The 27,709-nt window shown below is 39.2% G+C and overlaps 1 protein-coding gene across 7 annotated transcripts in view; it reads right to left on the bottom strand.

Moving 5' to 3' along the window:
• Positions 1 to 27,709, bottom strand: part of TRIL (TLR4 interactor with leucine rich repeats) — a 131,540-nt gene that overhangs the window by 62,027 nt on the left and 41,804 nt on the right. For 2 of the 7 annotated variants that reach the window (XM_085005619.1, XM_085005621.1), the window contains exon 3: positions 17,120 to 17,233. The exons of the other annotated variants lie outside the window; for them this stretch is intronic. The gene's annotated coding sequence lies outside the window, so the exon portion shown is untranslated. The remainder of the gene's footprint in view (positions 1 to 17,119; positions 17,234 to 27,709) is intronic. 7 annotated transcript variants of the gene reach the window in all.

Genomic DNA, 27,709 nt, shown 5'->3' with positions numbered 1-27,709 from the left:
AAATGACACTTGTCACCTCACCATTCACCTTAGAAATCAGTATATTACATCATCTACCTGTATGTTCCACCTCTTTCCTAAAGGAAAACTCTCAAAATGCTGTATTGATCATTCTCTTGTTTTTTTTTAAAAGAATATTATATCCTGTACATACATTCTTGAATATGCAGGATACAATTGCTTTGTTTTCCTGGTAGTTGAGTTTTACATGTAATACGGCTCCTTGTCGTAATTATGTTCCTGAAATTCTCCCTGGTTTGGAGTCAGTGCGGTTTATTCATTTTCACTGCTCCACCTTATACTTTATTAGAAATACATCACAGTTTATTTATTCATTCTGCTGTTCATAAACATTTTAGGCTGTTTCATTTTTTGCTATTACAAGTGATTTTGTAATTTGTATGTGTCTCCAGATACACTTGCCTAAGAGTTTCTGTGGGCTATGTAACTCCAAGTGGAATTTCTGGTTTAAAAGCTTTTAAACTATTGTTTACAATTGTATTCCAGAGTGGTTCTATCAGTTTATAAGCCACTAGCAAGGTATGAGAGTTCCTGTGGAATCACATTTTCACCAGTACTGTGTATTGTCAGACTTCTAAATTTTTACCAATCATACAGATTTGTTTACAAATCCCACTGTAGTTTAAATTTGCATTTTTTTTTTTTGTCTTTTCCTAGGGCCACACCTGTAGCATATGGAGGTTCCCAGGCTAGGAGTCTAATCTGAGCTGTAGCTACTGGCCTATGCCAGAGCCACAGCAACACCAGATTCGAGCTGCATCTGCGATCTACAACACAGCTCACCGCAATGCCAGATCCTTAACCCAATGAGCAACGCCAGGGATTGAACCCACAACCTCATGGTTCCTAGTCGGATTCGTTAACCACTGAGCCACGACAGGAACTCCTTAAATTTGTATTTCTTGATTACTGATGAGGTTGAGCATCTTTTTCTGATTTAATTCACCAAGTATGCTTCTCCTCCAGTGACATGCTTTTTTTATTTCTTTTGCTTATTTTCTTATTTCTATCAGTTTTTTTCTTATTGATGTATCACAGTTCATTATAAATACTGGATACTAATCTCTTGCTAATTACATTTAATAATTATATTTTCCCACTATGTGTTTGGCCTAATCATTCTTTTTATGATGTCTTTCGGTAAACAGAAATTTTCGGCTTTGAGGTAGTCAAATAGATGGAACTTTTCATTGTGTTTTGTGTTTTCTTTTTTTTTTTCTTTTTGGCCATGTCCACAGCAGGTGGACGTTCCCAAGCCAAGGATCAGATCCACGCCCCAGTTGTGACCCAAGCTGCTGCAGTGACAATGCCGGGATCCTTAACCCGCTGAACCACAGGAGAGCTCCTTATTGTGTTTTCTTAAAGAGACGAATCCCTGCCCCAAGTTCATAAAGATATACTCTTCATGTATCTTTTATTTTGCTTCAAACACTCAAGTTCTTAGTCTGTTGGGGGTATGGTCAGTGATAGGGCTGTGATGTGATGTAAGGATCAGAATGGATTTTTTTCCAGGTGGATTACCCGTTATCTTAACATATTTAATGACAGTCATTCTCCCACCCATCCACCTCCTTAGTCATCTGCAGGACACCTCTTCCAAGTAGCAAGGTGACCTCATGTACAAGGGATGTTGCACTGATTGGTATGTCTTTTCCTACACCCAAACCATACCATCTCAATTACTCCGGCTTTATGAGAAATCTTGCTATCTGGTGGGACCATCTGGTAACTAGGTTACGACTTGTCTGTCAGGCAAAGAATGAGCTTAAAACATTTTAATTAAGAGGATAAGAGAAAAGATGTTAAAGGTTTTAGCCCACTGTTAACTTAAAAATAATATCTAGGAGTTCCCGTCGTGGCGCAGTGGTTAACGAATCCGACTAGGAACCATGAGGTTGCGGGTTCGGTCCCTGCCCCTGCTCAGTGGGTTAACGATCCGGCGTTGCCGTGAGCTGTGGTGTAGGTTGCAGACGCGGCTTGGATCCCGCGTTGCTGTGGCTCTGGTGTAGGCCGGTGGCTACGGCTCCGATTCGACCCCTAGCCTGGGAACCTCCATATGCCGCGGGAGCGGCCCAAAGAAATAGCAAAAAGACAAAAAAAAAAAAAAAATAATAATAATAATAATAATAATATCTATTATTAACTTCTATTCCTAAGGCTAGACTAAGATTACTGTTATTGGAAATGCATGTGGTTATTCTAGCTGATGTACAAAAATTAATTCAGACTTCCAGGGATGCAGACGAAGGTGCTGAAATTTGACCTCACTTTTCTGTTTTTGCTTCAAGGCATGGGCTGAAGTACATTGCAAAATGATCAGCCATTTATGCCCCTTAGAAAACAAGGCCACATTAAAATGTTACGTTTGTACTTATTCTCAAGTATCTCTAATGCGGTCGAATGTCTTTGCACTTCTTCGGGGTTATTTATACAAGGCTTTGTGTTTATAATGCTAAGACAAGGTGACGGGATGAACTTGAAGTTTCCCTGGGGGGGGTGGGGGGGGTGGGGGCTTAGGGACTCTGCCATAAACTCTGCTCTCTATGGACCACACATTTTATAACTCATTCTGTATAAACAAGCCAAATCTTTTGAGAATTTTCTATCCAATGAGTTGAAGAAATTCCTTTCAGTGGTGACACTGACTCTTTAGGCTATTTGTTTGGACTTCTTCATTGGAGACAGAGTCATACAAATTGAAGAATCTTTTAAATGGGATGCCCAGGATGCACTGTAAGTCACGTTTATATATGAGGGTTTGTATTCCTTTATGATGGTGCAGAAAGAGGTGCAACATCATACACATAGTACTCACAATTCAATCCAGTACATGGTAGAGTGCCTAAAAAGTAGCCCTGAACTTGCTAAATGTCTATTTTAAAGAACTTTGAAAATAGGTTTACAAAGAAATATTAAAGTTGCAAAGAATTAACAATAAAGATTTAAATATCACTTACTAGAGAATGCACTCATGGTGTGAGAGCAAGAATCAACGGCTTAGAAAAAAGAAAGTGGACAGAAATAAGAACAATGAAAAACAGGCAGGAAATATATTCGGGCAGGAATATAAAGAAAGCAGAATTGAAACCAATAATCAAGAAGCCTCTTCCACAACACATGAAAGTGATAAGATGATAGGGAGATGACTTTTCAGTAGTTTGGGCTTGGGCAGGAAAATGAGTGTGCATTCTATAGAACAGCATTTTTAGCGTGCCCTGAGGTGGAAAAAGTCACAGTTAATGAGCTTCAGCTGGAAGAAAAGCAGTAAAACGAAGTTTGATTTTTGCCGTAGCTACAAATTAGGAGAAGCACAGAGTCCATTTTCTAAAGCTTGTGTTGGATACTCTCAGCTTCTCACCTTTTCTTCTCTACCACCCAGTTCCCGAGGCTCCTATAAACTTGCCTCCCTCTCCTCCTGTAAAACCTCCGTTCAGATCCGACTTCTCTGGGGCCCTGCAACACAGGATAAGCTCTTCACCGAGCAGTCTATCAGCAGCACAAACCATGCATTCAGAAGCACACGGGCCACAGTGAATTAAAAGGAAGTCTTCTCAAAAGAAAATATTACTGAAAAATTTTTTGCATCTGTGTTTATATCTACTAAAATGCAAGCCGACACTGCCATGGATAAATGATGGTGATCCTATAATAAAAAGTTTCCCATGTCATTTATGATTCTAATATTAACAGGGTTGCAAGATTTACCAAATAAAAGTATAGGATTCCCGGTTCTGTAAATTGCATACAAACAACCCACAGTTCTTTTAGTATAAGTAGGTCCTGTCAAATTAATTAGGCAAAGATGCCATTAGATGGCTATGGCTTTAATGTTGTGGTGGCCTGTGTAAGCAATCCAAATTCTAAGCCTGTAAATGCCTCGAGCTTACAAGATTAAAATGCTAAGAGCAACCAATCACAACCAACTAAGCATTAAACTGTAGCCAATCAATAAGGTCCTTGCTTTGCTTCTGTCTTTTCTCCATGAAAGTCTCTCCCCAGCTCTTCTAACCGTTTCTGGTTGGTCACTACCTGATTGCAATCAATTTTTGCTCAAATAAACTCTTACAATTTTTAATATGCCTTACTTTATCCTTTAACTGTCCCATGCAATACTTAGGACACAATAATACCAAAAAAAGATTAATTGTTTATCTAAAGTTCAAACTTAACTGGGTATCCTGTATTTTATTTGGCAACCCTAATTAGAGTACCTTACATACGTAGCTGGACTAAAACTGGGCATTTTTGCCCTTCCTCCAAAAAATACCTTTTAAGCCTTGAAAAGTAAAATAAAATAGGTCTTCACTGGAACTCTCTTTCTAAAAATCCACTTTACCCATCTTTCCCCTACAGATTCTAGTAACTTTGGCTGCTTTCCAAGTTTTTCTTCTCTATCCCACCCCCCAAACAGAACCAGCCCTCTGGGTTCCCTTTCATTTTCCTCTGTCCTCTCTTTTATTCTCTTCCAAGCATTGATACCCCTGGGGAATCCACCCTTCAAAGGACTAACCCTTTCTTGAGGTTCAGCTACCTTGGGGCATCCTGGGATTCCATGGTTTTGCACTTCCCAGTACAATTTTGAAGGAAGCAATGATGTCACATGTCCTTATCTTATCTGAGATCTCACACAGCAAAAGTTTTCAATGTTTTCCCCGTAAGTTGAAGACCAAATTTTTTTTGAGATACTTTCCAAAATTTGATAAAATTGCAAAAATTCCCTTCAATGCCTGTCTTTTTTTTTATGACAAATGAGGGTCTATTCTAATACTTTTTCTGCAGCTACTCATTTGCTCATTTGGGTGTTCCTTATTCTGACAGTGATGACAGATTTCATAGCTTTTCAAATGTTAAACCAGCCTTGTATTCCTGGAAGAAATGCAAAGTGATCATAAAGGGGCATCCTTTTTACATATAGCTGGATTCGTTTTTTTCTGACACTTTGTTGGAGATTCCCAAAACCTATTTTTACAAGAGAGATGAGCCTAAGCTTTTCTTTCTTTGTAATGTACTTTTTCAGATTTTGTTATCAAGATTTGTGGCCTCATAAAATGAGCTGGAAATTATCCCCTTTAGTTCAATGCTTTGGAGGAATTTATATAAAATTGGTACTATTTCTTCCTAAATACCTGAGATATTGTGTAGAAAGGCTCCTTCTTCATTCCTGATTTTGATGATCTCTCACTTTGCTTGGTTTCTTGAATAATATTTGTAGGAGTTTACCAATGGAAGGGGGTATTTCAACAAATCAACTTTTGGCTTCGTTGATTCTTCTCTAGTATATATTTTTTATACACATTGGTTCTGCTTTTATCCTTATTCTTCACTTTCTAAAGAATTTCTTTTTTTCTTTTTCTTTTTTGCATTTTCTAGGGCCGCTCCTGCAGCATATGGAGGTCCCCCGGCTAGGGGTCCAATCAGAGCTGTAGCTGCTGGCCTACTCCACAGCTCATGGCAACACTGGAACCTTAACCCACTGAGCAAGGCCAGGGATCAAACACGCAACCCCATGGTTCCTAGTCAGATTCGTTAACCACTGAGCCATGACAGGAACTCCTCTAAAGAATTTCTTTATTGTTCTTTTTCTAGCCACTTGAGATAAGTGCTTCTTCATTGTTAGCCTTCTTTTCTAATATACAGATTTGAAACTACCCTCTAAGCTCAGCTGTAGTTGCAGTCCATTGGATTTTATATGTTATATTTTTATTATAATTTAGTTCAATTTATTCTCTTTTAAGTTTTTCATTATAATTGTTCCTTTCCCTATGGGTTATTCAGATGCATATTGCTAAATTCCCAAACATTTGGGGACTTTCCCATGCTGGCTCTTTATTATTACTGATTTCAAGTTTAATTTCACTGCATTCAGATAACTTATTTCCATTCTTTGAGATGTGTTGAAACTTGTTTTATAGATAAGCATATGGTTCTTTTGGTAAATGTCCATTGGAAAAGAATGTATTCCACAGATGCTGTGAGCAGAATTTTTTATATGCAAATTTGGTTAAGTTACCCCTGCTTTTTCAATTGCCTATGTATTTATGAATTTTTTCTATGTATTCTATCAGTTACTAAGAGGAGTTTGTTAAAAAAAATACAAATATGATTGTGCATATGGCTATTTCTATTTTTAGTTCTGTCAATTTTTAATACAATGTGAGACTGTATTATTTATTGCACAAAAATTTGTGAATGTTGTAACTTTTATCATTATAAAATATCTCTCTTTATCTCTAGCAATATTTCTTGTGAAGTTTAATTTTTCTCACCATAAGATAGCTCTATTAGTTTTCATTATTTTATTGTGTGAATTTTATATTCTTTTTTATCCTCTGATTTTCAACACTTCTGCATCCTTTAAGATGAATCTCTTCAAGTAGCAAGTACTAGGGCTTTGTTTTATTATTTGTTAACGATATTTGTCCTTTATTTGGAGTTTTAAATCAATTCATGTTTAATTACCAATATGTTTGAGTTTTAATCTGCCATCATGCCATTTGTTTGCTTCCTATTATTTTCCACCTGTTATTTATCTTTTTAATTTTTCTTTTCTTGCCATCTTTTGGTTTAACTTTTAATTATTTCTTTCCCCCTCTTCTAATAGCTTGTAAGTAATATATTATTTTTATTACCCTTTACAGTCCTCCAGACAAGCTCTTGAGGTCAGTCTGTTAAAGAATGTTTAAATGTGTCCCTTTAACATTTTATCAATGATGCTTTTAAAAGGACCAACACCCCTAAATGATTCACACCAGAAAACATTTAGCTGTGAAATATGAGTTCATATTAGACTTCAGAGAGGAAAGAAAAGACCTTCCTGTGTGTAACGGGCTAGAGCGCTTTCTATTTTTATTTGTGGACAATCAGTACAAACTACTGCAAATTTATAAATAAGATCTATTACAGCTAAAAATTCCAACACAAGAGACTACTGGCTGAAATCTTCCAGGCGAAAAAAGTGTACAAAAAATAAATGGGCTGAGGCTTCTGGGAAGGAGAGAGGATTGTGAAGATGGAGTTTACTAGGAAATTGGAGTAGATCTGAGTTTACTAGGAAACTGGAGTAGATCTGGAGATCACTGGAGCTCTGGGCCCCCATGAGTCACCCCATGGTGGACCCCAGGTCTTTCATCTGAAAGGTCTGTGGACTTCCTGGTCCACCCACTGCTTCCTGTGGGAGACCTTAGCTCTCCCAAGGAACCACCATGAGTCTAAACGGTGACATGGCTGGTATACCACTGGGATATATAAAACCCTCAAAGAAGTTAGCCCTTGGAGCAAAGATGCTTCTCTGCTGCCTCTGGCTTTTTTTCCTACTTGTACAAGGGAGGTGCCTGCCTAAGAAAGGAAACTCTGCCTGAGTGTAAAGTTCACGAAAAGCCTTGCCAGAAGCTGGAAGGGCTTGAGATGAGGTGTGAGTCCTGTGTCACTGGACTCCCACACTGGACTTCCTTTGGGTGTGTCACACATCTGCAGAGGGGGGCCCCCCCGAAGGAAAGTTTTATGACCTCTAAGGGAGGACCATGAACTAACCCATCTACAGTTTGTGAAGCTGATTTTTTTTTTTTTTTTACTTTTTTCCATAGAGTCCCTTTCCTTCCTTTTCCCCTCCCTCCCTTCTTTTCTTCCTTCCTATCTTTTTTCTCGCTCTCCCCCTTTCATTCTCGACCTGTTTGGTTTGGGTTTTTTTCCTGACTTAAATTTCTTTAGCCTTTCAAACCAGTCCCCACCTTGGCTTATGGCACATATAGGATAAACATGCTTTTTCCCTTGGACGGCATTCATATTCTGACACTTCAGCATCTCAACAGTCCTCAGGAGCCTGTTCTCCCTTTTCCGCGCTGATGTGGTTCTCATTATCTTCTTGGCCAGGTGTCTTCACATTTTTATTCCTGCTGGGGCAGTTTTCTTCTCCCCTTTGTGCATCCAGAGAACCGAGAAGAATATATTCTGTGTCACCCAGCTGGTTATTTCATTAAGTTCTCAGGGCTTGCTCCATATCACCTGAATAAAAATATTTTCTGTGGCTAGAATGCAAGCTAGTATAAAGTATGTATAGAGGGTGTAGAAGTGAAGTTTACAATGGAAAGAGATTCTAACTGGGGGTCATAAAGCATGATGAAAAACATCTTAACTGTGTCATTAGTACCACAACTTTGTCATTGATCCTTGGTTTGTTACTGATGCATTCATAAATACCTGCTTGGTCCACAGCCATCCCCTACACTGAGAATCTCAAGATGTGAAACTTCAAATCGTCTTCAGAAAAGAATGGGCAGCATCCATTTGGAATAGATGGTGTATTAGTTAGGGTAATAAAGGCTAAGCTTCTGTAACAAAAAGACATCCCTCCAATACAATGGCTTAAATAAGATTTGGTTTTATTTCTGTCTCGTGGAAATAGGGGGAGGGCAGCTCTGCTCCACAAAACCATTTGAGGGACTTAGATTCATTTCATCTTGCTGCTGTGCCATTCATAAAATGTCTTTTTTTGTCTAAATGATTGAAACTGAGCTATTTCTTTGCCTGATTTTAAACTCTTGAGAAAGGGAAAGAGAGGAAATAGAAGGCAAACATTTTCCCCCGAGGTACGGGAGGTGGAAATTGTTCACATAATTAAAGTTTAAGTTTCATTGGTGAAAATAGAGCTGTTCTTAACTGCAAGGGAGCCTGGGAAACTTAGCCTCCAGCTGCGAAGCCATTTTCCCCGGAAGAAAAGGAGACGTTTAAAGAGACAAATAGTGCTCTGTAATAGGCACTCCGAGGTATCAAATATGGAACCAATTCCAGTTATCATCCATTTTTTAAGACACTATAGTAGGATGATTAACTGCTGTAGCTCTGGGGACAGAAGGCCATGAGTTCTGGCTTGGGCTCTACCACTTACTAGCTGTGTGGCCATAAGCAGGTTTCTTAACTTTCTTAAAACCTCAGTTTCCTCAGCTGTAAAATGGGAAACATAATAGAACCTGTGTTAATGATTGTATGAAATATACAAGTGCTCACATGAGGAGTGGTCAGTAAATGTTTCCTCCACTTCATTACCTGAAGGGAGGAAGTGACCTCTTGTTAAGAATGACATCCAGGCCAATGGGAGGTCATCAATAAAGGGCTTCTTTGTTTCAGCAAGACTGGTAAACAAGAGTCGACGTTATAGAAGGCACTGAGAGAGAAGCTACTAATTATCAGCTAGTTCTGCACTTCAAATGACATGGATATAGCACTAGTCCTTTTCTCATGGAATTTGGGGGGATAAATAAGACATGTTTTTCAAGGACATACTGGCACTCATATGTGTTAACTCTTAATATTATGCAAGGTAAATGCTAAGTATTGTTACAAGCAATGCTATGAAATACAAAGGAAGGAAAAATTAATTCTGACTTGGAGGAACAGGGAAGGTTTCAAAGAGGTCATGGCACTTCAGTTGGACTACTAAGGATGAGTAAGATTTCAAAAATTTGAGAAGGTTTTAATGGGCGATTTCATCAGAGAAAACTACATGAACAGAGCCTGGAGGTGAGCTATGGTGTGGCATATTCAAGGACAGAATGTCTAGGTCACAGATGCTGGAAATGAGAATGAGAGGAGCTGTGGAGGATAATATAATGGGAGATCAGATAGTGAACGCCATGCTTGTGATTTTTAGACTTCACTCATGAAGCAGTGGAGAGGTTTCTAAGGAAGAGACTTTCATACTCTGAGCTGTGTATTAGGTTGATTACCTCTAGGAGCAGCATACAGGGTAGATGAGAGTGGAGATAGATGAGTGAAATGAGAGGCTGGGAATCCAGACAGGTGACCACTGCAATAGTCCAGGAAAAGGATGATAAGGTCTTAATCTGGACGCTACCACTGATAATGGAAAGTAAAGGATAGAACAGCATCATTGAAGAGGTAGAGTCAGTAGGTCTTTAAGACTGGAACAATAAGAGAAGTGAAGGAGAGAAGAGTTTAAAACTCATACGATTTCTAATCTGAGTACTATCACCCAAGAAAGATGTACAATAACTTCAATGGATATGCTAAAACTAAAACCTACTAGAATATTGCTCTTAAGATTCCCAATATAGATGACCCGAGGCAACGGTATTTCTTGCATGACAGTGCTGTAATAAGTTTGAGAGGGGAGGAAAGCATAAATTCCCAATGTGAATACCCACTTATATTCAAAAGTTAGACTGACAAGATCTTCAAATGTCACCAGAGAATGACATTCACTTTAAGAAAGATAATATGAGGATGATGTCTGCTCCCATTTTAATGGCGTACCTGGTATCGGACTACCCCACCTGCTGAGAACAACTGTCAAGCTAGATAAAATACAAACAAAACAAAACAAACAAACAAAAAAGCTGTTTGAAGCTGTAAGAGAGTACCCAAGGAAAAGAAGACTTGAGATGCTCAGATCCCGGGGAGAGGAAAAGTGAACTGAGGAGAGCACAACACTCCATCCTGGCTGCCCCTCGAGGTATTTGCTGATTCCTAAGACGTATATATGCAGGGTGAAATTTGTGAAACTATACCCAAAGTACCTGCTAGTTAGAGATTCTGACATTTTCACATCTACTAGGAAGACAAAACTGGAGCTCAGAACCTACAAAAAGGAGCTTCTAATGATGTTTAAGCCTGAAAGTGATACACCTTAAAAGTAAGGGCAAATGAGAAATATCCAATCCGTTACAAGGAGATCCTGCTGAATAGCATTGAGAACTTTGTCTAGATACTCATGTTGCAATAGAAGGAAGGGTGGGGGAAAAACTGTAATTGTAATGTATACATGTAAGGATAACCTGACCCCCTTGCTGTACAGTGGGAAAATTAAAAAAAGAAAAAAAAAAAAAGAAATATCCAGTCCTCAACTGGATCAAGGTGACTTTTTAATATGCTATATGCTTGCCAGAAGAAACTTAACACCCAAGTTCAGGAAGGTAACACTATCCAGATTCTCTATAATTTTTCATAATCAGTGTCCATGATCTTGCATAAAAGACCTAACAGGCAATTTCATGAAAATAAGGAACAAGGCGAGGATGGCCACTGTCTCTTCTATTCAACATTGTACTAGGGTTATTAGCCAGGGCAAGTGGACACGAGAAATCAAAGGTATAAGAATGAGTAAAGATGAAGGAAAATGATCTTTATTTGGTGCTGAAATACTAGCAAACCCCAGAGAATCAATGATGAAACTAACTCAAACAATAAAATGATTCCATAACGTAGCAGGATATAAAATCAACATTACAAATCAACAGATTTCATATACACAAACAATATAAAGTTAGAAGATATAATAGTAGAGAAAACTTCATTTACAATAAATAGCATTAATAAGGCTAAAATGCTTAATAATAAACTTAATAAGAAATGTGTAAAACCTATACATACAAAGGATATTTTACTTGGAGTTTCTGTCGTGGCTCAGGGGAAACAAATCTGACTAGGAACCATGAGGATGCAGGTTCGATCCCTGGCCTTGCTCAGTGGGTTAAGATCTGGCGTTGCCGTGAGCTGTGGTGTAGGCCAGCAGCTTTATCTCCAATTAGACCACTGGCCTGGGAATGTCCATATGTCCCAGGTACAGCCCTAAAAAAAAATTAAAAAAAAAAGACTCTTTTAATAAATTCCTGAACTGTTTGAAAGACTAAAAAGTAGATGTGAACAAATAGACATTTTCTTTTCTTGGATAGGATAACTCAGCTTTATACAGATGTGAGTTTTCCCTAAGTTAATTTACTCATGCAATGCATCCTAATAAAAATACCCACAAGCTATTTTATGGGGTTAAGTTGATACCAAAGTTTATATGGAAAAACAAACATGCAGGAATAGCCAGGGAATACTGAAAATAAATATTTATGAGGGGGAACTAGCAGACACTAAAACATACTATAAAGTCTCTATAATTAAAACAGTGTGGTACTGGCATATGGCCAGTAGGATAGAATAGAAAATTCAGAAATAAATTCAAAAACATATGAAAATTTAATACATGATAAGGATGTTATTTGAAACCACTGGAGTAAAGATGGATTTTAAAATAAATAATGTTGGACAACCGAGTAGCCATTTGGAAGAAGATAAAATTAAATCCACAGCTCCCATTATGTATGAGAATAAACTCCAAATGGTCTACAGATATAAAGGAAAAGAAATGAGACTATAAAGTACTAGATGTTTATATGGATCAATTCTTCTTTAGACTTAATGTAAGAGAGGCTTCCTAACAATGACTCAAACTCCAGAGGTATTACAAAGAAGAGATGGAAAATAAATTTTACTAATAATAATTTAAAGGTTTTGCATCACAAAACAAACAAAATACAATTTTTAAAAAGCCAAAAGACAACTGACAAACTGGTAGAAAGCATTTCCTCAATATATTAAAAAAAATGCTTAAAATGTAAATAAAGGTTTTGATGTTTCACAATCCATTACAGATTGAATTCATGAATTCTCACACTGCTTTTAAGATGGGTGATCAGTATATTATATGATACTTTCATATGGAGAAAGGGGGCAGAAATATTAGAAAATCAGCCCAAGTCGCATGTAATTTCTATCTGCAGCCATACTTTTCCCCAACTTAACCCTTCTCTCCATGTTCACATCTTTCCCACAGGGCACCCACTCTCAAACCCCAAGCCTTTTTGTTCCTCCTTCCCTTACACCAGGAACAACCTCCCTCCTTCTGATGATTTCAGCACAACTCCTGGCCACCTCACCCTGTCCCTGAAATCACAGTTCAAACCCCCCTTCCCTCAGACAGCTGCCCAATCCTGACCCTATTACGCGCCATGTTAAATGTTGGCTGCAAATCGATTGTCTATCTCCTGAACATCTTCATCTTGTGTTGGCATGAAGCTTTCATGGCTTTCCTCCCCAACTATACGCCTCCCTGTGGCAGTTTCTATGGGAAGAAAACTCTTTGGAATTAGGAAAACAGAAATCTTAGCTGAATAAGCGGTAGCTTAAAAGCCACACTTGATTGAGTAAGCCATTTCTTTTTGCTCTTAGTTAACTATGGCATATCTGATAATGACTGAATGGACTACTAAGATCTCAGCTCTTTTGAGGGAGACAGTACACATTCAGGCTGTGGAAGATATGGGCTGAAGTTTCGGGGTTTTGTTTGTTTTTGCTTTCTATGGCTGCGCCCACTGCTTATGGAAGTTCCCAGGGTAGGGATTGAATCAGAGCTGCAGCTGCTGGCCTATACCACAGCCACAGCAACATCAGATCCAAGCCTCGTCTGAAACCTACACTGCAGCTCACGGCAACCCCAGATCCTTAACCCACTGAGGGATGCCAGGGATCAAACTACATCCTCCTGGATACTAGTGGGGTTCACAACCCTCTGAGTCACAACGAGAACTCCCAGGATTGAAGTTTTGCCAGGCTAGGGTTCCCAGATCACCAGCTTAATTTCCTGCTGTTCAGAGCTTCTGGACAAGTGGGGCTTAATTTAAGCCTCAGGGCCTGCTGCTGCCCCTGTCTCCTCACTGACAGCTCCTGGAATCACAGGGCAGGGGTAGGTGGAAGGTAACCAGAAAGACAGCGATTCCCCCTCCCTCACCAGAGCCTTGTCTTGCCAGCACTCCCTCTCTTCCACCATCTACCCAGCGATGCCTCCTTAGAAAAAGCTGGAAGGTGCTTTCTCTAGCACCTTTTAATTTTACACTTTAACATCATTCTGCCGGGTGTTCAGAGCACCAATCCACATTCTCCATGAAAGCAAACAGCAGGGAGGGAAGAAACTGAATTAGGGCTGCTCTTGCAGAGGGGAGAATTTTGAAAACATCCAGCAGCGTTAGTTATACATTCTGTTTTGTTCAGCCCCAAACTCAAGATTTCCTTTTGTGTAGGAGTATGTGCCTATGAAGTTATTAAGTAATTTTGTAGTTTATCAAGTAATTTTTAAATTCATTTTAATTAGAAAATATTCAAGCAAATAGAAATACATACACAAAGCAAAACAGAGAATTCATCCTTTATCTACTACCTTTCCCTCCATCCTAGTCCCATTTCCATTTCCTTACTAAATCTAAATTCCTGGTGCCAAGTGCAAGCCTAGCTTTATTGTTTTCCAAACGGCAAGTGGACTACCTCAACACTATTTACTAAATGGACATACTTTCTCTCTTCATGTGAAGATTTAAAAAATTCCAGTGTACACATGCATGCTTCCTACTCTGCTCCTTTGACCTCGTCTTGCTAAACAAATACCCATTGATTTAATTACTATATCTTTATGATATATTGATAGCTAATAGGAAAAGATTGCTTTTTTCTAATTTCTCAAAAATTGTTCATTTCCTTCAAATTTTCTCTTCTAACTTTTAAAAATCATCTTACTAAGCCTTATAAAAACATCTTGATGGAAATTTCATTGGAATGACACTGAATTTTCAGATTAATTTGGGGGCAGAATTGTCATTTTTACAAGTGACTTTTCCTATTCAGGAACATGGTACATTTTTGTATACTTAAGTTTTTTTCAATGTATTTCAGTAAAATTTTATCATCTTCTTTTTAAAAATCTTGCATAGATGGGGTTGTACTTATACTTAGTATTCATTTCATGTTTCAAGTTGGTATTTTGAATTGGATATTTTCCCCCCAGTACAATAGAATATAAAGGCACAATTGATGTTTACATATTGATTACTCTCTGCTCATTTTATTGACCTTATTTGATTCACTTGCATCTTTTTTCTTTTTCTTTTTAGGGCTGCAGGGCAGCATAGGGAGGTTCCCAGGCTAGGGATCGAAATCGAATCAGAGCTACAGCTGCTGGCCTACGGCCACAGCCACAGCAACACCAGATCTGAGCCACATCTTCAACCTACACCACAGCTTGCGACAATGCTGATTCCTTAACTCACTGAGCGGGGCCAGGGATCAAACTCACATCCTCATGGATACTAGTCCGGTTTGTTACCACTGAGCCACAATGGGAACCCCTCACTTGCATTTTAAAGTAGATGTGTATTAGTTTGCTAAGTCTGCCAGAACAACGAATACCACAGAATGGGTAGTTTAAACAGAGATTAATTTTCTCACAGTCCTGGAAACCAGATATCTGAGATAAAGATGTTCAACAGGCTTGGTTTTTTTGAGCCTCTCTCCTTGGCTTGCATATAGCTGCCTTCCCCACTGTGTTCTCACGTGGGCACACCTTCCTCTGCACATATTTCAGTGACGCTACGTGTCTAAATTTCCTGTTCTTATAAGGATACCAGTCATATTAGATTAGGGCCCACCCTAAAAACCTCATTTTAACTTACCTCTTTAAAGACCTTATCTCCAAATATAATTATGTACATCCTGGGGATTAGAACTTAAACATATATATTTAAGGGAGGGGCACAAATCAGCCCATAATAGCAATCATATCTGCCAATAATGACAATTTTATTTCTTCCTCTTGTTCTATCCTTACTTCTAATTTCTTTTTCTTGTCTTACTACATTGGCAAACTCTCTAATATAGTGTTGAATTCTATGGTAATAATGGACATCTTTTTCTTTTTTCCAATTTTAATAGGAATACTTCCAATGTTTCAGTGTTCAGTGTCATGTTAGCTCTTGTTTTCTGGTAGATAATCTTTGTTAGGTTGATCAACTTCCTAGCTAAAGGTTTGGTGGGGTTTTGGTTGGTTGGTTGATTGTTGTTTCATTTATTGCTTTTATTTTGTTTGGTAGAACTGGTATTTGGTCCTAGCTGAGTTTCACTTTTCCCCCTACCTCGCCCTGATTTCAATTAAGCTTTTAAAAAATTTCAAACACCAATAGGAGCTACAAGGAGGAGAGATTTGGGGTGACATTAAGGTCTTTTTCTCAGTCTATTTTTTAAAGTTTTATCCTCAACAAATAACTACATTTGTGAATGACACGGAATTTATTCCAAAGATGTATTTTATAAATGCAATGTTTCATACAACCTGAAATTTTGACAGTAGCACTGCAGAGTGAAAATCATACCTCAAATATTCTTTAATCCACAAAATAGAAAACATTCCTTTATACTCTCCCTGCCTCAATCTTCACCATGCCCCCTCATTCACCCTTTGTCTTTTGGCTTCTCTAAAAGACAAATAGAAAGTCTTACAGTTAATATAAGATTATCTTGCCACATAAAAGTAAGAAAGCCCAAAGAGGAAACTATGCTATTCAACCCTTCAGCAGTCGTTACTGAGTACCCAGTGATAATGCTAAGAGCTTCCACTGGTGCCTCTCAGTTCCAGTGTTTTTCAGAGTGCCAGGGAACTAACAATGAGTAAGACACAAAGGGCTAACGGTCCAGTTTTAGAATCAATTGGCTAATGCAGGTTTGTTATATTTTTCCTTTGATTCTGTTTAATTTGTTGGCAGTGCTTGGGTAGGCCCGATAGCACTTAATTGCAAATAATTCTGGAGCTTCTTGGCAATGCAGAACTAATTGAAATGAGAGAAAAGCAAGTGTACTTATATGATGAATAATATTAAGACCCAGGGGGCATTTAGAAGATGGAAAAAAGGAGTGGGTTAATTTTGAACCATTTTCAATTTCCATACCAGTCATTACCCACATTAGTGGATTTATTATGTTCTTTTTCTTTCCCTAATAAGAGCCTTGTAAAATTCAGCACATCATCAGGCAACCTAATAATTACTGTATTTAGGGGCAAATGTTAGATCTTAGACAGAAACTATTTATTAGGTCCCACTGCCTAAAGTTTGACTGAATGGTCATTTTTTCTGCTTCCTCATTAATAATCATAATAAGTAAACTGCAAGAAAGAGGAGGAAAGAACTCAGCAAATCAAAACTTAGAAAACTGGAAAGGTCAGTGCAATAAAGCATCCTGCCATTACTCACAGACTGTGTGAGATATTAGAGTTACGATTCTTAATTTTCATGACCAAAATTCTAAGGGGAACGAAAATGGCACCAAATGAATCCATTCAATTAATGTGGAAGCCCAGATGGAAAAAGAGCAAAATAAATAATTCCCTGAATCTGCCTTTTATCAACTCAAATCCAAAATTGTAGGCCTCCCTGGAGCCCAAGAACCACAAAACAAAAGCTTAATGTGACTGGTAATTTAAGTGTTTGCTAACCTTTTGTCCTTTAAGCTCTCTGGAACAACCAGAAAAACATTACGTGATGAAGTTGCGCTGGTTGAGTGTGCGCTGGGTAATGGCATCAATCTTCCAGAATTCCCGATCCAGGATCTGAAATACAGAAACAACTCCACCCTGACGATTTTTTTTTTTTTTTTTAAAGAAAGCTCTTTTGTTTCTTTGGATTGCACTCAAAGATTTTTCTTGCTGACTTTCCAAAAGCGCATTATTCATTTAGTAAGCTTACCCCTTGCTTCATCACAAAAGATGCTATAGATACCTAAGCTCTCACGCAACACAATTACACGTCAAGGAACTATTTTGGAGCTACCACATAATTTTTTGGTTACCCGTTGTTTGGCTTTCAATTTAAAAATGCCTTCCACACAGACAAACATAAAAGTCTGCTCTAAAAGATTTTGCTTTTTTTTTTTTTCCTGCCTTTCTGGTTTCTTATCCAAATGTGAAACCCATAGCTTTGTTCCCATTATAGCTTTCTTTCCTCCTCCTAAAATCTGGGCATTTTGAGTGGGTGTTTAAAGACACCTTCTTCCAGTATTCCCTAAGGCTAAAGCAACAAAAACTCACTCTCTGTTTTTGAAAAGTTAGAACAGTTGGAAACTTTTGAACAACCACTTAGTGCCAATGCTGCCCTTGATCTTCTTCTTACAGTACATGGGGTTTACACTTTGTGAGCCAGATTCAATCCCCGCGGACCTCTGCTAGAGAACTCAGGAAGAAATCTCCCGCATGCCTGCAGGGAGTATTTTCCGGCCAGAATGCATAAGCCATTGAGACCATCTCCCATGGAGTCTGCTGAGAGAAAGATAATCCATTACCCTCCAGGCATTTGGCTGGGGTGAGAAGGATGGGGGAGCCCCGTCTCCAGTGATGCTAATGGGAGTTACATTTGAAAAATCTCTCAAAAGCCAGATCCTGGAATACGGTTCTTTCTCCCCACAGGTTTTGCATTTCTCAGAAAGCAACATTAGGAGAGACACAGAACCAGAATGTAAATCATAACATTTAAGACAATCTATAAATCAAAAGAAGGGATAAATATATTCTATTTGCATAGCCTCTCTGAAGACTTGCATTAACCGGATCGAGACACGTGCCCTGGTTTCGTAAAGCTTCCTCACATCGGCCCAATAAAATCAGCATCTCTGAGAGACCTTCAACTTGAACACTTCAAAGTGACACATGGCATTGCTTTTATTGTTACCACAGCATCTGACGTTGAAAGTCAATGAAAACCAGGACCAGAGAGGGTTAAATGCTTTCATAGAAACAAAATGCCATTTGCTGACGCTGAGTGCCAGCACATCATTAAGGGAAAGATAGGAGTGATGAGGACTTCTTAAGAGCTGACATTAAAAATTGAAATCCATTCTGTAAAAGACAGGCCTTGTGTATTTTTTAAAGCCCAAAGCCATAGCAGCTAAAGGGTAATAAAAATCACATATAAGAACATTATGGTGGTTAAATTATTCCCAAGAACCCTTGATCCGGGATTTGGTATATATTCTATAAATTTGGAGTATATATCTCTATGAAAACTCCACCCAAAGCTATGGAACATTTCAAATCTCAGAGTGGGGAAACCCAACAATCTGGCAGAAAAATGGGCAAGTCATCTGCAAGCATGCTGTTCATAGAAAATGCAGTTTAAGTGAAATGCAAGGATTTGAAAAAATACTTAACCATCATCAAAATTAAAGAAAAATCGGAGTTCCTGTTGTGGTGCAGCAGAAACGAATCCGACTAGTATCCACAGGGACACAGGTTTGATCCCTGGCCTCACTCAGTGGTTAAGGATCTGGTGTTGCTGTGAGCTGTGGTGTAGGTTAAAGACACGGCTCGGATCCTGTGTTCCTATGGCTGTGGTGTAGGCCTGCAGCTGTAGCTCCGATGTGACCCCTAGCCTGGGAACGTCTATATGCTGCAGGTGTGGCCCTAAAAAAAAAAAAAAGAAAAAAAAGAAAGACCATCAAGTCAGAAACAAAAAGTATGTTTTTCATCTGTGAGATGAGCAATGATGAACTAGTTTGGTGACAGGAAGATGTAGGGAAAAGCCATGTTTAGTCTCTGTGAGTTAGCTGTGTATTTGGAGATTGAGGGGAAATAGAGAGTTTGGCAATATTTAGCAGGAAAAAAATGTATAAATCCTTCTAAAGGTTTACAAGTGGATATACAGCAAGTTTTTAACAATAGAAAGCAATCTAAATGTTTAGGACTGGCCATACTGGATGAAGTGCATCCATTAGTGAAATACTTGGAGCATTCTTTGGTACACCAAGGAAGATCAACAAATAGACACTGACTTGGAAAGAACTTCAATGTGTTAAGTTTGGTGGGGGGGGTTACGCTCCCTTTTGTGTAAAAAAGAAACATATGCAAATGTTTATATGTTTGCGCAGACATAGAAAATTCCAGAAGGAAACATAAGAAATCATTGATCATGGTTGCCCCAGGGAATGGGATAGTAATTTGTGATGGATGATGTTTTTTGCAGAGTTTTCAAAGATTTTATCATGTCACGTCGCATCATGTTATTATTTATATACATTGTGTATATATATATATATATATACACATACACACACATATATGTTCAAGAAGAAATGCAGACATGTTCAGAATGGGATGAAGGAGGAATTGTGAACGCTGCCCTGTTTCTCTTGTTTAAGTTGCTGGAAAGCAATATGCCCCCCACCCCATGGACAGCTTAGAATGGAGGGAGCGTTGTCCTCTCAGCAGCCGCCAGAAGACAAGCTCAGTCATGCGTATATGGTACTCCTGGAAGTCCTTCATAGCAGAAATTGTCCTACACCTCTTTTTCTTTTTGTTTTAACTACAATTACTGTGCTGTACATTGCGTCCTCAGGACTTGCACATCTTTTTTTTAAATTTAATTTTACTAGAATATAGTTGACTTACGATGTTGTGTTAGTTTCGGGGAGTGAGAACCCAGGACTTAGATATCTTGCAACTGCAGGTTTGCACCTCTGACCACTTTCATCCATTTTACTCACCCCTACAGCCACCTCTGGCAAAACCAATCTGTTCTCTGTATCTGTGGGCATGGTTTTTGTTCTTTTTAGATTCCACATATGAATGAGATCATTTATTTGTCTTTCTCTGTCTGATCTCACTTTTAATTGATGCCCTGGGCGTAAAGAAATGATTCCCATATTTAGAACTCCATCTAAAGTAGTAAGTATATCGATTCGGACAAAGTAAATGTTTTACCAGCTATTGGTTCTCATTGAAAGTATGCATTTTGACAGACAGTTTTGACCCAACAAATGCTTACTTTGCAGGCAGTATTTCCATGAGTTTCAACAAATATTCACAAATGTTTGCTGCCTTTAGTTAACTTAAGTCAGTTCTATAAATTTAACTTGGAAGTATATGACATAGTGTCAAAAGAGGAAGAGGGATTGACAAGTAATAAACAGTGGTGGTACAGATTTTCATTTTTAAGTAAGCATTTGATGAAACACTGGATTATCACTTTCCATTGAAAAATCTATTGTCAGTGTTATAGCAAGAAATGACCTGCTCATCCAAACACCAATCACTGACAAACTTTGCCATCTCTCCTGTATGAACTGCATTTGGAAATACTAAAAAGGAAGTAAAAGGCTAAAAGCCAACAGAGCTATCACAAAACCAGAAAGAGTCAAGGTACATCTCATATTTGCTCGTGAAATTAACAGAGAAAGGAATGAGAAATGACAATGAAGGGAAGCAATTGAAAAGCATCAAAAATCTCTTCTAGAGGCACTCAATTTCAGGAAAAGACTCCCAGAGAAGCCACTCAGATGCACAATGCGGGGAGGGGTGTCTGGCTGCAGATTTGCAACTCCATAGATGGCCAAGGTGGATTCCGTGTCTATTTTTCCTTCCTCACGACTCAAGCTCTGAGCTTCCAAATTGGAGGAGGGCTGTTCTTCCATTGTGGATATAAGTAGGCCAGGTTTACCAGGAGTGGTCCTGGGTCACTCCTGCAGTTTCTAATGTCATCCTGTCCCCTTTCACTATCAAAAGCGTCCTAGTTCAGATACATTATATAATCACCTAATATAAGCGGATTGAAGTGGGAAATGAAGAAGAGGGCCCCTTGGGTTATGACTGCTGTACTGGAAACTTTTCTGAACACCTTCTCACATTCAAAGTAATTGATGAGGGTTGTTTTTTGTTGTTGTTGTTTTTGTTTTTGTTTTTGGTCTTTTTGTCTTTTTAGGGCCACGCCCACGGCATATGGAGGTTCCCAGGCTAGGGGTCTAATCAGAGCTACAGCTGCCCACCTACACCACAGCCACAGCAACGCCAGATCTGAGCCACATGTTCGACCTACACCACAGCTCATGGCAATGCCAGATCCTTAACCCACCGAGCAAGGCCAGGGATGGAACCTGCAACCTTATGGTTCCTAGTCAGATTCATTTCTGCTTTGCCATGACGGGAACTCCTGATGAGATTTTTTAAAAATTTCTTGGAAATCAACTGGATTTCTCTGTAGATACTACTCTACGTGGCTCAGAAAAGAGAAAAGGATTCTTCTCTGTTATTTACCTAAAGTATTTTGTCTGTAGGATGTAAAACACATCATAGTATATTTTAAGTCTTATCATTTACTCTGTAGGGTAGGTAAACTTCTAAGATAGCCTGCAATAACCCCCACCTCCTGGAATTATTCTCTATATAATCCCATCCCGTTAGTGTTCTAATAAAATCCCCTTTCCTTGGCTGGACCAAATGACTTGCTTCTAACCAATAGACTATAAGAAAGATTATGGGGGGGGGGGTCACTTTGTGATTAGGTTACAAAAGATATGATTTCCCCCTTATTAACTCACATACGAACTTGCTGGTTTTGATGAAGCAAACTGCACCTTGAAGAGGTACATGTGGCAAGAGATAAGGGGAGGCTTCCAGCCAACAACCAGTTAGAAACTAAAATTTTCAGTCCAACAACTTTAAGATCTGGATTCTGCCAACAACTATCTAACTGAGCTTGGGGAGCTTGACTCTGCCTCATGCAAGCTTTCAGATGAGACCCCACCCCTGGCTGATACCTTGATTGAAGCCTTGTGAGGAGTCCTTGAAGCAGAGGATGCAGCTAGACTGTGCCAGATTCTGGGTGCACAGCAATGGTTAGATAAGAAGTCATTTTAAGCTGCTAAATTTGGAGGTAATTTGTTACCTACATAGATAACTATTAGATTCTGTGTGATGTTGGTAAAACCACTTAACACACCTCCACGCCTCAGCTTTTCTCTTCTGCCTGGTGCAGAGTAAGGCTGAATGTACAAATGTTTGTGACCTAAATGAAAAGGATACATGGGTTGGACTAGAAAAATCTATAAAATCCCCCCGAGGCAAACACTTGGCAATGTCTTGTTTCGAAAGTGACAATCCTTGCTGACAGATTTTTTTTTAAATAGGTGTCGCACTACTTTTCCTTCGATGCTCCATTTTTCAGTGTGCTTTATACTGCCTTATATTTTCATTTGCTTTTAAAAAGATCCTCAAAACAGAGGCCTCTTGTTTGAAAGGTTGCCTCACCAGCTTTTTTTTGTTTTAAAAATATTCCAACCTGTGCGTGTCTGCACAGCCTGGCTGAGGATCACTGCAAACCTTTGATGGAGACGGTCATGCGTCCTGCAACTTTCAAGCAGAGATGTGTGTGTTTTACGATCACTGTCTCACCTGGCTCCAGAGCAACACCTGCCTCTCATTTAGGACGCACGGCGACTGCAGGCTGGCCAGAGTGTTCGACACATTTCATTTCACCTTCCTCTAAATTCACGGGTAGAACCTTTTTATAAATCTTCCAGATCATTTCCAAGAAGCTCTGGTACTAAAATACCACAGGTCTGTGCTAACGCTGCTTTCATGAGGATTAAACTTTGCTTCGTTGTGGGTAAAAATGGTGTTTTACAGGCTGGAAACAATGTCTTTGATGCTAAAATCATTCCCAGGGTGAACTCCAAAAATCTTTTTGGAGGAGACACTTTAAAACTCTTTTACCAAAAAGTCTTTGAACAATTTTAAAATTTATTTTATTTTGGAGGCAGTTGTTTAAACTGTGAAAGAAATACACTACCATCCAGTGCCACGTTGCACGTATACACACACACAGGGTCCACACACGCAGCTCCAAAGAGTCAACACTGTCACTGTCACAACGTGCCTGGGCTCAGCAGTACAGAGGTAAAATATTCAGACTTGGGGTTTGTTTTCTTTTATTTGTATATGGATATTCTTTCTGGCTTTGTCGTTGACCCATCATATTATTCTTATGATGGAGAGTTCCTGTCGTGGCTCAGCGGTTAACAAACCTGACTAGTATCCCTGAGGACATGGATTCAATCCCTGGGCTTGCTCAGTGGGTTGGGGATCCCAAGTTGCTGAGGCTGTGGTGTAGGCGGGTGGCTTGACCCCTAGCCTGGGAATTTCCATATGCCATGGGTGCAGCCCTAAAAAGACAAAAAAAAAAAAGATTATTCTTACGGTGGTACTCTATGAAACGGCCCGAAGAGAACAGTGGGAAAACAATACGAAATTTGTGGAGTTCCCGTCATGGTGCAGTGGAAACAAATCCGACTAGGAACCATGAGGTTGTGGGTTTGAGCCCTGGCCTCGCTCAGTGGGCTAAGGATCCGGCATTGCCGTGAGCTGTTACAGCTCCGATGAGACCCCTAGCCTGGGAACCTCCATATGCTGTGGGTGCGGCCCTAAAAAGACAAAAAAAAAAAAAAAAAGACATTCGGGTACGTGAAAAGAGATTGTAGGTTATAACTTCCATTTTCTAGAATCAATGATGTCTCTAGAATATCTTTTATCTTTTGGGAGAATTTAAAGGATTCCTCTTACCCCCACTGCAGGATATTGCTTGTCCCCTAAGTGTGGATTAATACGTTAGCCATGCACTGTTTCCACAGAAGCCTTGTGAGGTGGCAATGTCCAAAGTCTAATAAATAAGCGTATCTAGTGCCGATGCAGTAAGTCCACCATCCTAACTAATGAAAAGGTTCAGAGCAGGTATACTCTGGACATGCACAAGCATTTCACTGTCACAATGCCAACTATTTCTGGGCAGAGTCAACGAAAAGAAGTTGTTAGGAAGGAAAGGTTATTAATGCCAGTGCCTGCGATTTCTGCAAGCTGGTTTGGTTTGTGATTTTTTTTTTTTTTTAGTGTAGTTTAAAAAATGGGATTTCACATTGTAAAGCATCTTTCAGGTAAATTTAATTCAATCACCTTATGGTCGGAATTGAGGAAACCAGGATCACCAGTGGGTGTGTACTTGAATTAAATCTACACATAGTGGAAGATTCAAGACTGGCTCATAAAGGAGGCTACTGCGAGGGTGAGTGAATGACCCTGAATAATTAATCAAGATCCTAAGCTGAAAGATGGCAGAAACACAAAACCTCTACATTTATAGCTTATATTAAAAAAGAGTTTATTAAATATTTATTAAATTTAATAATAATTTAATAAGTTATTAAAATTTAAATACATTTAAATTTTATTTTAAAATATTAAATTTAAAATGATTAAACCTAGTAATTTATTAAATTAAATTAAATTTATTAAATATAAAATATTTTTATTACATAAATATTTGTGGAGTTCCTGTTGTGGTTTAGCAGGTTAAGAACCCGACTAGTATCCATGAGGATGTGGGTTTGATCCCTAGCCTCACTCAGTAGATTAAGAATATGGCATTGCCACAAACTACAGCATAGGTCACAGATACAGCTTGGATTCTGAGTTGTTGTGGCTGTGGTGAGGCCAGTGGCTACAGCTCTGATTCAGCCCTTAGCCTGGGAACTTCCACATGCCTCAGGTGTGGCCCAAAAAAGACCCCCCCCCCAAAAAAAAAAGACATAAAAATATATTTGTGAAGAAGCATATTAGAATGATGTGATATATATGATGCTGGAGGGAGAGGTTCAGGTACCCCTGGCTGTTGGCAACAGAGAAAATCTCTCCCAATGCTTTATTAGCATCCATCCTACTTAACAGATAATATGAGATCCCACAGCTGAAAAAAAAAATGAAAACTGAGAGTGAATTTATTGCCATAACTAGGGAAGATTTTTCCATTAACTTATGAACAGCATGAAGCTGGACTGAAAACACTAGCCCTTTAAAGCCCAGAAAGTTTGCTAGCAACACAGGACCAACCTGCCAGAGGAAAAAAAAAAAAAAAAGGTAGAAATCGGCTTTATTGCCTCCCTTGGGGTCTGATTCCTGGCTCAGAGACTAAGAGACTAACCAAAACATTAGAAAACTAAAATTACAATAGCATGAATAAAGTTGATGGTAATATGATCAAGAGTAAAAATGATGCTTTAGGACAACAAATCACTGAGGTGAAGAAATCCCTTGAAGGATCAGGAGAAAGGACAAAATAATGACATCAATGCGAAGTGATTGTTACAGAGGCACAAACAAGATTCATCCTATAGGCGTTCCTGTTGTGGCACAGTGGTTAACAAATCCGACTAGGAACCATGAGGTTGCAGGTTCGATCCCTGGCCTTGCTCAGTGGGTTAAGGATCCGGCGTTGCCGTGAGCTGTGGTGTCGGTTGCAGACACAGCACAGATCTGGCATTGTTGTGGCTCTGGCATAGGCCGGCAGCTACAGCTCTGATTAGACCCCTAACCTGGGAATCTCCATATGCTGTGGGTATGGCCCTGAAAAAGACAAAAAGACAAAAAAAAAAAAAAAAAAAAAAAAGGATTCAAGCTATAAAGCACAGGGATTCCAACCTACAGGGTTCAGAAAAGCTCAAGGTAAACTGCCACAGACTTGATGCCAAAATTATGACTGAAAGGGCATTAATACTTATGAACTTACTGATTTTAATAGTTATAATTATTTAGTTTTGAGGTGTTTTAAAAATAAGATTAACCAATGAGGAGAAAGTAAACATTAAATAAATCAAAATAGAAACATGAAACTAGGTCATATGTATCAGCTATAACAATAACTATGAATGGCTTAATAAAACTTCTTTTTTAAAGACATTATTTCCGAGGTGGATTCAGAAACCTAAAGGCAGTTATAGGCTGCTAGTAAAGGAGATGCCTAAACCAAAGAGACACAAAAAGTTAAATTATAGGCGATTAAGAGAGTGTGCTCATAGCGCAAGTATAAACAAGTAGACCAGGGAACAGGACAGAGAACCTAGATGTTTAATATCATCAGCTATCAGGAAAACTCAAGTAGAAACCACGAGATACCACAGAAAAGCCACTGGAATGGCTGGAAGTAAACAGTCTGACAATACCTGGTGCTAGGAAGCAACCAAAGCTCTAATCCACTACTGCTGGGAGTGACATTGGTACGACCACTTTGCAACATGATTTGGCACCATCCATGCAGCCTGAACACCGGCATAGCTAATTATCCAGCATGCCAGTCCCGTTCAGCAAACTGAAACATACGCGTGGGCACACCAAAGACGAGTACAGCAATGTTCCCAGCAGAATGGGGCCGTGGCCGAAAGCTGGAGACATGATCGTAAACTGGGTAACTGGTGGTGCAGTTAAGAATGGATTTCTCTTCAGCAATCAGGATGATGGTGCCATTTCTACATGCCCGCCCACGAATGGCATCAGAAACACGCTGAATGTGAGAAGTCAAACATGGAGCCACAACGGTACGATTTCATGCATAAAAGGTACAGAAGCAGGTAAAGCTAATCTTTGGTGTTAGGTGTCAGATTATTGTTTATCTTTGGGGTTGGGCTGTGATGGTTAAGAGGCTTTGGGAACCTTCGGGGTGGGGTGCTGGCAATGTTCCCATTTCTTGATCTGTGACCTGGTTACACCAGGGAGTTACTGGGGCCAATTCATCAAGTTACACATTCTCATTTCTGTATAGAGGATATATGGCAATACACATTTTTAAAAATTTAAAAGCAAAGTATAGGCAGGTTTGCCAAGCAAATACCAACTAAAAGTAAGCCGAGGTAGCAATCCTGATATCAAAAAAGTCAATTTTGGAGTTCCCGTTGTGGCTCAGCAGTAATGAACCCAGCTACTATCCATGAGGACGTGGGTTTGACCTCTGGCCCAGCTCGGTGAGTTAAAGGATCCAGCGCTGCCATGAGCTGAGGTGTAGGTCACAGATGCGGCTTGGATCTGGCATTGCTGCGGCTGTGGCTCAGTCCAGCAGCTGCAGCTCCGGTTCGACCCTTAGCTCAGGAACCTCCATAAGCCACAGGGGCCCTAAAAAAAAAAGAACTGGACCCCAACCTCACCCTGTGCCTCCAGGGCCCTGACACGGTCTCATGTCTCTGGAAAGGCCATTTTATGGCATGCAGCATTACATGAATCAAAGAATGTCATTTTATATTGACAGAAGATCAATCCACCATAAAGGTCAGGCATTGCAAACCTCCATGCAGCTAATGAACTAGAATCAAATGATATGAAGTAAAATTTTTGAAAAAGAAATTTACCAAAACAGTATTGTTAGGTACACCACGTAGATTCCCATATAAACATGTGCCTACTAATTGATGAAGGTCGAAGCATCGTCTACAACTTGAACTCCCT

This window comes from Sus scrofa, chromosome 18, assembly GCF_054392235.1.
Source record: "Sus scrofa isolate SSC_HxYL_T2T_F1_AM1 chromosome 18, Sscrofa_HxYL_maternal_Yorkshire_Landrace_v2.0, whole genome shotgun sequence".
NCBI classification, from domain to species: domain Eukaryota; kingdom Metazoa; phylum Chordata; class Mammalia; order Artiodactyla; family Suidae; genus Sus; species Sus scrofa.
Note: the sequence above shows the minus strand (reverse complement) of the source record. Positions and strands in the feature narration are given on the sequence as shown.